The 13,635-nt window shown below is 37.6% G+C and overlaps 1 pseudogene; it reads left to right on the top strand.

Annotated features, from left to right (window-relative positions):
* Positions 1–13,311, top strand: part of LOC139043592 (sodium/hydrogen exchanger 9B2-like) — a 55,126-nt pseudogene extending 41,815 nt beyond the window's left edge.
* The last annotated feature ends 324 nt before the right edge of the window (positions 13,312–13,635 follow it).

Here is a 13,635-nt window from a genome sequence, read left to right as displayed (position 1 = left end):
TCCACCTAAAGCCAACAGCTCTGTAAACTATTTTGGTTTATTTCCTTTCATTTATTCAACAGGAAAATTCTCAAATATGCTTGTAGTAAGTTTCTTCAAATTGAATTTTATAGGTAAATGCTTTCTGTTGTCACTTGTTTAAAAGTCTTCAAAAATTACAACCAACTCATTATATTATACTGTCATGGGTGAAAAGAGGGAAGAGAATTAATCAATTTTTATTGCCACTCCGTATGGCCCTGTGCTAGCCAGTGAGGGGATATTCTCATTTATTCTCATCAAAAAAACCTTTGAAAAAATATTACCATTTACATTTTATAGAGACTGTAAGTCAGAAGGACTTAAATAACATGTCCAAGGTCACAAAATTAGAAAGTGGCACTGGGATTTAACTCAGGTTTGTCGACTCCAAAGTGACCAGAATATACCATCATTGTGCAGGGCACGTTTTTATGTTTCGACATCTATTCGAATAACATATAGCAAGTGTATTAAAAACATTATACTTCCAAACTTTGCAATTTCAGATTGTTTGTAAATTAATAAATGATAGGATAAAAAAATAAACAGTGAAAAGGAACCATATCATTTGGAATAGAACATAAAAGAGTAGTTTTAGCAACAGACGTCGAGGGGAAGACGGGTGCCCACCGCAAGTGGACGTGAGCCACTCGCGCAGAAGACAAGGGAGGGGGCCCGGCCAGTTCCGGTTACACGATTCTTCAGAAAACGAGGATGTGAGTCATGTAGAAAAGACCGTTATAAACCAAACAAATCATCTGTTTTTCTGCATTTGCCATAACTTTGCCTGAATTGCCAGCAGCCTGGCTGATTACATAGAAGATCAATGTAATCCCAAAACCCGGAGAGAGAACTGACAGCTTTTTTTTTCATATTTACCTCTGGTTAATCTCCTATGTATGTCTCTTTACACACACACACACACACACACACACACACGTGGATGCACCATAAGCTTTTTAAAACCAGTCTCTGCTATTTTAAATTATGCTGAAATCCAATATCGTTTCCTTAGGGCAGATTCTTAATGCTAAATTTTTTGGGTCAAATAACATGAACATTTTTAGGTTTTTGACACGTATTACCAAACTGGTTGCTTTCTAGAGTTGTATCCATTTACTTTTCCACCAGTAATATGTGAGGTACCTATATCATTACATCGTCATCAGCTTAGAATAATGTTTATCCAACTTTAGCACCACCTGGAAGTCTTGTTAAATTGGACTTGTGGACCCCACCCCGAATTTCTGATTTAGTTAGACTACGGTGGGGCCTGAGAATGTGTACTTCTGATCAGTTACCAGGTGATGCTGATGCTGCTTCCCTGGGGACCACACTTTGTGAAACACTGCCTTAGAATATTATTGTTTTTAATTTTTATCCTTACTGATAGTCAAAAGTGGTATCTTTTTTTGTTTTATGCCTCCTTGCTTAACAATAAAATTGAATGCTTTTTCATATATTTAGCTATTTGTATTTTTTCTTTTTCTTTGATAGGTTTTTTGTCCATTATCTCCTAAAGTTGAATGTACTGATTATATATATGATATTAGCCCTTTGTGCCTTTTTTTATTGTTCATTTTTAACACACAAATATCTTATAGTTTCACGTGGTCCGATCTATCAATCTCTTATTATGACCTTTCCTCAGTTTATTTTTTCTTAAAGATTCCTTTCCTAGTGAAATCTTACCTATGTTATCTCATTTATTCTTTGCAATAACCTTGAGAGGTAGATATGAGACCCATTTTACAAATGAGGATACCAAGGCCTAGAGATAGTAGATAGAGTGCCTAAGGTCACCAAGCTAATAAGTGGCAGAGCCAGGATGAAAACACACTGTTTGAGTATATGAAAATGATTTCCTAAAGACAGGGTAAAAAAACCTTCATTGAATCACTTATATGGCAGACACTCTCCATATCTTTTCTAATTTAGTACTCAGGCAAGTCCCTACTTCTGGAGGCACCAAATCAATGAGTCCAGGTTTTGGACTGCTTTTCCTCCTTGTTCCATGGTGTAGCATAGGGTCTGAGCACTCAGACTTCCTGGATTAAGCTCAGCCCTACACCTGAGTAGCTGTATGCCCATGTACAAAGTATCTGACTTCTCAGTCTTCGATTTCCATATCTCTCAAGTGGGGAATGATAATAGCAACAACTTCATAGAGTGGAGGATTAAGTGAAATAATCTATATAAGGCAAAGTGCTTAGTCAGAACACACTAATAATTTTTATGACTATCTCTGAGCAGCACAATGTAATAAAAAGAGCATAAAATTTAATCTATGGAAATTGGGATTCCAGTCCCAGAGATTCTACTGTCTAGATGTGTAATCCCAAGCAAGTCACTTACCTTCTCTAATACTCAGTTTCCTCAACTGTACACTGAAAAAAATAATAATAATCACTAAAGAATTATTGTGGCTATTATGTGGGAAAATGGAAATAAAACACTTGTAAACTCAGTGCTGTAGCTATATTGTTGTTGAATTATGCTTTGACAAGCTACAATATTTTATAAAATTTTGTTTGCGCCTGTAGTTTTCTGACATTATCTCATACTTTCCTGCTTGGTTTTCCTTATAATCTTGCCATTATTGTATTCAAATGCACTCACTTTTTTAAGGCCTTTTTCATCTATATTTTTCATCTGTTTTCAAATGCAGTGCTTCTTCTGATGACTTTAACAGATACAGGATGTTTTTCTTGATATATTTTCAATCTTCTGAATCTTGAAATCTTCTCTCTAAGAAGAGAAGTGTCAGCTTAAGTAGATATTTAACTCATGATGAAACTTCTGTTTCTCTTAACTTTCTCTTTTTGTCCATAATGGAAAGTGATTTCCATTGTTGAAGATTCTTACTAATGGTGCATACAGATAGGTAAAGTGGCCTTAACTTTCAGTGGACACCACAGTCTTCATTCCTCTGAACTCATGTCTTCTTTTGTACTTAGCCTATTTGATGACTCCTTTTTCTTTCTTTTTTTTTTCCTGAGGAAGATTCACCCTGAGCTAATATCCATTGCCAATCTTCTTCTTTTTATTTTTGCTTGGGGAAGATTGTCACTGAGCTAACATCTGCACCAGTCTTCCTCTACTTTGTATGTGGGTCACCACCACAGCATGGCTGATGAATGGTGTAGGTCCACGCCTGGGATCTGAACCTGCAAACCTGGGCCACCAAAGTGGAGTGTGCCAAACTTAACTACCACACCACGGGGCCAGCCCCTCTATTTTCTTTATAAACAGATTCATTTTAGTTTTGAAGTTACAAAAAAACCCACAAGAAGGTACATTGTGGCTTCTCTCTCATCTTTAAGTTTTACAATATATAGGGCCATGTCTGATATTAAATTAGTCTACAGTATTACAATCAAAAACCAAATCGTGGGGCCAGCCCTGGTGGTCTAGTGATTAAGTTCAGCATGCTCTGCTTTGGTGGTCTGGGTTCAGTTCCCAGGCGCAGATGTTCACCACTTGTCTATCAGTGGCCATGCTGTGACAGCAGCTCACATACAAAATAGAGGAAGACTGGCAACTGATGTTGGCTCAGGGCGAATCTTCCTCAGCGAGAAAAAAAAAAAAACCAAATTGTGGCCTTTGTCCAAGTTTAGAAATAAAAACAATTTGATAGAGAAAACTCAATATGCCTCTGCTTTCATTGGAGTTCTCAGTACATGAAATACTTTCGAGGACTTCTGTTAAGCCATTAGTCATGGCAACAGAAGGCTAAGTAACCTAAAATTAATAGAGTTGATTTTTGTTCTTTACAACTATGGATATCAGCTAAAGTCTGAACTTTAGCTATGATATACTCTAAAAACTAAATTAAAAAGTAAAATTTAAAGATATGTAGAAGGGTGGCATCTGGACCTTAGTTTGGCAGACGATTCACTGTCATTAAGTGATAAAGGATCTTGGACGTTATCTAATGTAAACCTCTCATTTTACAAATGAGGAAAATTAGATGCTGAGAGGCGAGTGGCTTGCAGTTGGTGTGTGGCAGAATTTGAACCTCAGTCATGATCTGATTCCTTACGATGTGAAAACATAACTTTATAATGATATAGGAATAGAACTATATAAATAAATCAACCAACCCCTCATATACGGTGTCTTTAAACATTTATAAACTAAGAGGAAATAGAATCTTCACCTTAATAAACATACCAGAAATAACAAAAATTAAGAAAATAGGGAAACGAGGTAATCCTCCTTTGTCAAACTGCTGAGTACGTAAATGAAAGTATAGATCCTTAGATGTGTAAAAATGGTAAAAAAATGTTAAAATGTCGTTCAAAAACATAGATTCTTATTAGTTGATTGAAAAAATCTGTTAAATGTAAATTCTTAGACACTGTTAAGGGTACTGCTAAATTGCCCTACAAAAAAAGCATTATCAATTTGCTCTCCTACCAATTGCTGAGTTTCCTTACAGTCTTATAAATACTAGACATTATTAAAACTTTTTAGTGTTTTTTTCCAATATGATGGCTTCCCCCCCCAAAAAAATATATGGTATATCATTTTAATTTGTGTTTCTCTGATTACTGAGTTTTAGTATCTCATGTTTTTTGGCCCTTGTGTTTCTTCTGGTACAAATTACTTGTGCGTATGCCTTGCCCATTTTTCGATTAGGTTCTATGTCTGTTTCTTATTGATTGGATATTGCTCCTTATTCTGTTACACATAGTACAGATATTTTCCCCTGGTTTGTCACCTATCCTTTTTTATGGTTTCTTTTGCCACAAAATATTTTCGTTTTATTCTAGTCAATTATGTCAATCTTTTCCAAGGGTTTTTGTATTGTGTGTTATAAAGTTAGTACTTATATCAATTAGGGTCTTAGAAGGAATGAGAAACCATATAGTAACTGGAATAGGGAAAGCTTATTATTAACCATACTGGGGATTGTCTTGTAAGATGTAAAGAGGCCCCTAAAGAATATAGGAATAGCAGCTATAAACCCCTAGGGCTGAGATGCAGCATCCGCTTCCACCTCCCCACCCCACCCCACCTACTTCGGCACCCAGGGCTGAGAACCCAAGCCTTGTTAGAGCCTTGGTTCACTGGATGGCAGAGAAGTCACCATGGTACCCTGCCTGCAGAAGTTGCTGGAAATCTACCCTCTAAAGGTGTATGGGGTGGTATGTTGCCCAGGGCAGTTGGCTATGAAATCACCCGAGGAGGAGGCTGGGGGCAGCTGCTGACCGCTGAGTGCTGCTGGCCGCCATACACCCTAGGAGCCTGGCTCTGGAGAAGCCACCCGGGCCGCAGGACCCGGTGCGGAAGCATCCTGCTAGGAGGAGCCACCGAACCAGACGAGCGCCTTCCTCTTGGAGTAGCTCTTGGGCGCCCTCTAGTGGCAAAATTTAATATGGTCCAGCTAGCAAAGGGGAAAGACTTAAAAGGGTCCAGCTCCATTTTTTGAGATTTTATTTTTCCCAAGCCCCCCGGTACATAGTTGTGTGTTTTTAGTTGTGGGTCCTTCCAGTTGTGGCATGCGGGATGCCACCCCAGCATGGCTTGTTGAGCAGCGCCACGTCCACATCCAGAATTCGAACCGGCGAAACCCGCGGCCGCCAAAGCAGAGCGCGCGAACTTAACTACTCGGCCACTGGGCCAGCCCCTGGCTCCATCTTCTGCAGAGCAACAATTGAAAGGAGGATTTGGAGCCGAGGGGCAGTAAGTTAATAACTGGCACAGCACTTCACTATACCGGAATTTTATTTTTGTGCATGATTTGAGATAGTCATAAACAGTATTCTTTTATAATAAAATAAAATTGGAAACAACTTAAAGGTCTATTAATAAAGAAATGGTTGAATAAACTATGGTACTTCCATATCATACATTATTATGCAGCAATAAGGTGCATTTCTAGATATATGTATAAATATTACAAGATCTTTTAATCATATTGTTGAGTGAAAATTAACTATAAAGTAATACTAAGTATTATGGACACACACATCATGTATTCAGAAGTCGAAGTCCTCCTGAGATGACTTGATGAGATTCTTTATAGTTAACATCCTTTTGCAAACCAACACCAACGCACCTTATGTAATACCTTAACTGTTAGAAGTATCTTTATGCAATTTTTTGCTGTATTCTAGCTACCTTCTTATTTATAGATGCCACATAGATAAAGCCTATCTCAGGTCAAATTGACTCAGATTTCAAATTAGTAAAATTCTTAGATCTTCTAACTTCACATAATAAAAATCCCTGTATGTGTATGTGTGTTTCTTTTAGGCAGAGGTTGAAAAGATTATTGCAGTGGCCTGGGATATCTTCCAGCCCCTTCTCTTTGGACTGATTGGAGCAGAGGTATCTATTGCATCTCTCAGACCAGAAACTGTGGGTGAGAATTTCAAAGTAGTGTTTTTGCTAAAATCAACTTTTTATATTCAGTTGTAGTATCTGTAGTAGGTTTATATTTGGTGGTTCCCATTGTCACAATTATATAAAAAGTTAATACTGATCTTTTAAGCAGTTGGTTAGAAAAGAATGTTTGTCAATCTAAGACAGTAAATTTTATGCCTTAAATATTGTTGCTTGTAAAGAAAAGTGTCGCTCTTAACTACTATCAAGAAAATGCAGGCCTTACAATTTTTTTCCAACGATAAGAATGTTCATCTAGGCTTGTCCTGATCAAGGGCCAGAATTTTAAAGATAATTAGGCAGTTCTATAATATGTATCCATGGGATAGAAATGTTTGTTCATTCATTCTTTTATTCATTCATACATTCAAAAGCCATCATATTAAAACTGTTGACTTTTAGTACCATACTCAAAAATTAATTTGTACACGTATACAGATGGTCCCCGACTGACGATGGTTTGACTTAGGATTTTTTGACTTTACCATGGTATGAAAGTGATATGCAGTCATTAGAAACCATACTTCGAATTTTGAATTTTGATCTTTTCCCCGGCTAGCGATATGCCATATGATCCTTTCTCGAGATGCTGGGCAGCCGCCAGTGAGCTGCAGCTCTAGTCACCACAGGATCATGAGGGCAAACGACCCATACACTTCTACCCTTTCTGTTTCTCAGTTTCAGTAAGTATTCAAGAAATTACATAAGATAGTGAACATTTTATTATCAAATAGGCTTTGTATTGGATGATTGCCTAACTGTAGGCTAATGTAAGTGTTCCTAGTACATTTAAGGTAGGCTAGGCTAAGGTATGATATTTGGTAGGTTAGGTGTATTAAATGCATTTTTTTCTTTTTCTTTCTTTCTTTCTTTCTTTTGGTGAGGAAGATTGGCCCTGAGCTAACATCTGTTGCCAATCTTCCTCTTTTTGCTTGAGGAAGATTGTTGCTGAGCTAACACCTGTGCCAGTCTTCTTCTAATTTGTATGTGGGATACCGCCACGGCATGACTTGAGAGCGGTGCTAGGTCCACACCTGGGATCCAAGCCTGGGAACCCTGGGCTGCTGAAGCGGCAGGTGCGAACTTAACCACTATGCCACCAGGCCAGCCCAAAGTGTATTTTTGACTTACAATATTTTGACTTAAAGTTGACTTTCAACTTATGATTGGTTTATCAGGATGTAACCCCATCGTACATCAAGAAAGACCTGTACTCATTATTTCCTTCTTTTCTTGCATCACAGTATTATTCCGTCCATACTAGGGATCCCATCCCTGCCACCTCCTTCTAGATCTCACACAGAGTCTCCCCTTTTTCTGACACATCTTCAGATATCCTTGTCACAGCTTTCTCTTCTGCAGAATTGAAACAGATTTTAATCTCTCCTATCTTAAAATAGTATCTTTCTATTCTGACGCATGTGACAACATAGATGAACCTGAGGACATTACACTGGGTAAGATAAGCCAGTTACAGAAAGACAAATCCCGCATGATCCCACTCCTGTGAGGCATCCAGAGGAGTCAAATTCATAAGGACAGAAAGGAGAGCGGTGGCTGCCAGGGTTTAGGCGGGGAAATGGGGACTTGCTGTTTAATGGGTGTAGAGTTTCAGCTTTGCAAGATGAAAATGTTCTGGAGATTGGTTGCACAAAAATGTGAGTGTTTAACTTAATGCTGCTGAACTGTACACTTAAAAATTGTTAAGATGGTAAATTTTACGTGTATTTTACCACAGTCAAAATTTGAATAAATATATATACATATATATATATATATCCCTTCTTCATTTCACTTCCCCCCTCACCTACCACTCTCTCTCTCTCTTCCTCTTTTCAAACTTTTCTAAAGAGGTAACTGTGTCCCCCTTTTCCATTTCAACTCTCATGCCCTCCCTCAGAACATTTCAGCCCAGCTTCTGCCCCATTCCACAACCAGCCCCGCCCTCACCACGGTCGTATTGCTGGATACACGAAATACGTGTTAGTCTTGACTTGACTTGATCTCTCAGCAGCATTGGACGCTATTGACCTCTTTACAACACTTTTTACGTTGAATTTTTACATTTTCCAGTGCCCTCTGAGTCTTCCTTTACACTATATATGGCTTAAGTGCTGCTCTTCCTCCAAGTTCTTTCAAAAGATTTCTACACTTCACGCTGGGTATCATTTCTCTGAGCTCAGCTACACTCAGTGGCTTCGATTATAAACTATGTAATTGCAAAATCTTTATCTCGAATTCAACATAGCCAGTTGCTGCTTGGACATCACCACTTGTAAATCCCACAAAACTTGAGGCTCAGTGTGTCCAAGGCTTCCTCATCATCCTCCCCAGACTGCTCCCTCCTGGGAATGGGATCGTCCCTTTTGTATCTTGTACTTAAGGCAACAAATACTTTTGAAAATCTACCACGCTGGGAAAAATACCCTCCAATAAAGAGCCACAGAACCTTTTCATAAAGAAACCATGTTGCAGATTCACAATAGAGCATCAAGCAATGTCTGTCTGGTGTTTTACCAGCCTCTTGAACTTGAGAAAGTTATTTATCCTTTCTGATCTTCATTTTTTTTCAACTGTAAAGTGAGAATAATTACTCCACAGGTTGTAAAGATTAAGTAAAGAGATGCATTTAAAGCTTAATACAGAACCTAGCACAGAGCAAGAACTCAACAAATGTTACTTTTTCAAAAACCACCCTATTACCTAGTACTCACCTTAGCTTTGCCTTTCTCAGGTCCGGTAGCTTGCCTTGCCCTAGTCACAATCTCTTATTTTGCAAATCAGAATGAACTTACCTTTATCAGCAAAGGATTCTGAAGGACTGAACGAAGTAGCTGTACACATCAGCCAGGGTGATGGGCAGTCAGTGCACACACCAGTATGGGGAAACAGGTGTAGAAGCCAGTGTCTATTCTGACTGGTCAGTGCCCAGCCAGCTCTCTTCTGACTGCCTGATTGCCTCCATACTTGCTGATAAATATTTTGAATATCACCTCTGGTCTTATCCTCTGTAAAGAATTCTCAACCACTTTGATGAAAATATTAAGTTTTTTCTCTTCTGCGCCCTCTTACCGGTATATTTACACTGCACTCACCTTTTGGTTCTTTATGTTTCTGTCTTCCTCTGACTTTGGAGTTCATGGAGGCAAAGTCTGTACGTTATGCGTGTTTGGGTATCAGAACCTAGTCCAAATTCTGTTATGCGTAGTTATAGTTTAATAAATTCTTGTTAAATAAACACATGGGAAAAAGTGTGGTTCTTGCTATAAAGCATAAGATAAATAACATTCAAATCTCCTTTGTGGAAATTCAAATATATTTAGTTAATTTCTGGCTTTAATTTAGGGCAAATACCTTCTTTTAAACAAATGGTCTGATTGATCCTTAATATTGATGTTTTGACAAATTATGCCTAATCATTTTTGTCTTTTTAATTTTTTAATGTTTTTAGATTATTTCTGTTGATAGAATTTTGAATCAATAATCAGGAGATTCCATTTCTTCCCCAGTATTTCGTTATGTCTAAAAATTGAGTATTTCTTACAGGCCTTTGTGTTGCCACCCTGGGTATTGCAGTACTGATACGAATTTTGACTACATTTCTGATGGTGTGTTTTGCTGGTTTTAACATAAAGGAAAAGATATTTATTTCATTTGCATGGCTTCCAAAGGCCACAGTCCAGGTAATGATGGATCTTAACTCCTATTTCAATATGATCCCTTAAAATTTTGAATAAGAGGGCTTGTCCAAATTTGGTGAACAAAAGTAACTAAAGTTTGATTTATGAAAAGAATTTTTACTAATCTACTCTAAAAGTTTTATTTTTGGTATGCTGATTCCTTTAATATGATGGCTCATTTAAATTTCTTTAGATCTCCAGGGTACAACTGAAAATCCAATAAATCCCTATGTTACTAGAAAGCAGTAGTAGAGGGAGGGAAGAGTTTGAATTTTCATCAGTCAGAGCTCTCTGAATCACCTAGAGATTTTTCGTTTTGATGTCTTCTAAGAAGAGAGTGAAACAGAAATAGCGCGGCCCATGTTAGTGTTTGGAAATACTTCACTGTCAATATGATTGATGATCAGTTATGCTCAACCTCGGTCTTTATATATAATGGAGAAAGATTTATTGAGAAACAACTCAGAAAATGCTTTATTGATTTCCTAGATTATTAGTTAATATTAAATTTTTCAAACTAGCTGTACTTCCTGTCAGTTGTCTCAATCACATGACCCAAAATTTGTGCACTCTAACAAGGCACTAACAGGTGCTTGAAATTATTGACCATGCATTTGGTAGAATACCTATAATTGCTAATTAAATTAGAACTGTATAGATTATCATTTGTTGCAAATAGCCCTGATTGTATTGTATATTTTCAGACTAATTATAGCAAACAAGATTTAACTGTTGCATCCTTGATTATTTTGCAATTATTTAAATATGTAAATTTCTATTTCATGAGATGAAAATCAGATATTTTTAATTTAGGAAACTTTGAGGGTTGTGTATGCTCTGTAACTATATGCCAGATTTGGTGTGGCTATAGGTTTGGGCATTATCCCAGAGAAGTTTTTTTTTCATCAGACTTTGAAAGATGTCTGGGACATAATGGCTAAGAATACTGTGAGGTTTATATGGTACAATAAGTGGAATAGTTTCTCCCTCAGTGTCTCCAGCTTCTACACTACTTCTGGTAACTTTATTAGGTAACTATCAAAATAATTACTCTAGTAGCTTTGGTTTGAAAGATTTGTTTCTAAAGGTTAAAATTTGAAAGACAGCACTTTCCTGCTGTCAAAGCAAATTTATAATAAGGAGAAATTATCTTGGATGTGGTGAATAATGTATGTACTGTGAAGCAAGTATTGTATGGAATTTTCTTTTTTCTTCTTTTGCCACTGCCTAAGAAACAAGACTTTCTTGTATGTTTTTTTCCATATTAGTGTTCTTCAAACTTTTTGGTCCATGACCTGCTGTAAGAAATATATTTTAAATCACAATATATTTTAAATCAGCATACCTACAAACCTCAAAACATACACACACAATGGAGAACTGAAAGAGAAATATAGATTGTAATGAGTGCAGTTCTTGCCAAGAATTCTTGAAATGTTGAATTAGTTATGGTACAAGGAACCTGAAATAACAAAGAGCCCTCACATACAGGGACTAAGTGAGATAGATTTTTCCTTCTCTCCCACCAGCAGTCCAGCATGGACACTCCAGAGCTGGCAGGGTGACACTGTCCTCAGCATGTGCCTTCCATCAGTTCACCATTTCTCATCAGGGGGAAGGGGAAAAAGAATGATGTGCAAGTGTCCATTTCTCTTCAGGGAACAATCCAAAAGTAGCATTTATCACTTCTGCTCACCTCTCAGTGGCCAGAACTTAGATATATAGCTTCATCTAGTTGCAAAGAAGGATGAAAAAAAGTCTTGGTTTGGACAGCAATGTGACCAGCTAACACTCAGGAGTTCTAGTTTAGAAGGGAAAAGGGGCATTCAGATATTTGTGGGCAATTAGTAGTCTCTGCCATTGTGTCTCATCCACACCAGCATTCTCTCTTCTGATTCATTGTCCTAGAGGACAACATTGTTGTGTTTTGTGGAATAAGGGAATAACCAGATTGATTAATATATTATTTTCCCAAGTGCACTAATATGGCATTTTGCCTCTAAAAGAAAATGAAGGTTTTCATAATACTTCCCAGTAGACAAATTTTAAATAAAACATTTCACCAAGACCTAAGGCAAAGAGTTCACCAAATACCTAATAAGATTACCTTCAAGTTTTGACAGTGCCTACCACTTTCAGGTTTCTTTATGTTTAACAATTAGTTTAGCTCTATAGCAATACATATTCTTATGTTTTTTCATTTAAAACTTTGCCATCTTCCAGTAAGTATCACTAAACTTTTTTTAAAAGATTGGTATCTGAGCTAACATCTGCTGCCAATCTTCTTTTTTCTTCTTCTTCTTCTCCCCAAAGCCCCTCAGTACACAGTTGTGCATTCTAGTTGTGAGTGCCTCTGGTTGCGCTATGTGGGACGCCGCCTCAGCATGGCCTGATGAGCGGTACCATGTCCACCCCCAAACTAGCAAAACTCTCAGCCGCTGAAGTGGAATATGCAAACTTAACCACTCGGCCACAGGGCTCACTGCACTTTTTCATCTTGTTCTTTTTTAATTCCAGATTCCTGAAGATAAAAGAGTGAGATGACCAGTGACTTTCTTTACTCATAAGGAATTTAGTATACAGAATCGTCTTATAGTCAATTATATCATGAGGCTGTATTTACCTTGTGTTTTGAAATATATTTGCCTGATATTTTTGTAACCCTGCCTTCTGCAACTAAGTACATATGAATCACCATCCCTTCCCCATGCCAGGGCAGGAGAATTTTCAGAATACCAAAACCAATTGCAGTACACTTTGAAAGAAAGAACTTTCTTAGTTGAACAAAAGAACAAGCAGTTTGCTTTTGCAAATGATAAAATAATTCACCTTTTTTCTATGTGCCTGTCTTATATGCCTGTGTCCAACTTTACCATTAAACTTTTACAGGCTGCAATAGGATCCGTGGCCTTGGACACAGCAAGGTCACATGGAGAGAAACAATTAGAAGAATATGGAATGGATGTGTTGACAGTGGCATTTTTGTCCATCCTCATCACAGCCCCAATTGGAAGTCTCCTCATTGGTTTGCTGGGCCCCAGGCTTCTCCAGAAAGCTGCACATCAAAATAATGATGGAGAAGTTCGAGGAGAGCCCTCTGAAGAAGTTTAGAGGTGAAAAGAGAGAATGCTAAATATATGATTAGAAAGCTGTACCAGAGGCTGCTTTTATCAAGATAGATATTGAAATATATAATATTTAAGCTTAAAATGTAACAGAACTTAAAGTGTGGTTATTTCTTTAAACAGCATTTTCAGCCATTACCCTTTCCATGTAGGTGGTAATGTTCTACATTTCTAGCCTGATTTCTCTATCTTCTTCTTTTTGCTTCAAACACTCCATCATTATCTTAATCTGTGTGGGGAGAAATACTCTTTAATGTACTACCACGATATCAGATTAACAGGGGAAAGACCGAGTTCAGTGTGGCGTTCTGCTGGCCAACAGCTCGCTCTGAGTGACTGTTGCCGCCACAGTTTTATGATGCGTGGCCACCTAGCCTCTCATGCCTTGAGTTGTTTTTGGATCCTCTTTTCTTTTTAAA

Source organism: Equus asinus, unplaced genomic scaffold (genome assembly GCF_041296235.1).
Source record: "Equus asinus isolate D_3611 breed Donkey unplaced genomic scaffold, EquAss-T2T_v2 contig_3, whole genome shotgun sequence".
NCBI lineage: Eukaryota > Metazoa > Chordata > Mammalia > Perissodactyla > Equidae > Equus > Equus asinus.
The sequence above is the reverse complement of the archived record's forward strand: the minus strand, read 5'-3'. Positions and strand labels throughout refer to the sequence as shown.